Here is a 485-nt window from a genome sequence, read left to right as displayed (position 1 = left end):
AAACACACACACACACACACACACACACACACACACACACACACACACACACACACACACACACACACACACACACACACACACACACACACACACAAACAGGCCCAGGGCATGCTGTTGAGATAAAGCCAGCCAGCCAGCCAGACAAACAGACAGACAGACAGACAAACAGAACAATATCTGATATTATATTAGATTTATTCTGATTCATTCACTGTGCCAAATTGTCAGTAGAGGGCAGCCTCCTCAAATAACTGAGGTTCAATGGCACACAGTCTAACAGTTTCACCACAAACAGGAATGAATGGGATTTTCTGCAGTAGTTGTATTCGTAGCTGCACTAGAGGAGGTAATTAATATAGGTTTTGTGGCAACCCAGGCCTTACTGGCATAGTTCCAAGGCAAGATAATTCACCTCAAGATCAAAGTTCCATGTGACACAGAAAGAGAGACACGCACACACACACACACACACACACACACAC

This window comes from Argentina silus, assembly GCF_951799395.1.
Source record: "Argentina silus genome assembly, chromosome: 2".
NCBI classification, from domain to species: domain Eukaryota; kingdom Metazoa; phylum Chordata; class Actinopteri; order Argentiniformes; family Argentinidae; genus Argentina; species Argentina silus.
This window is presented reverse-complemented; position numbering follows the sequence as displayed.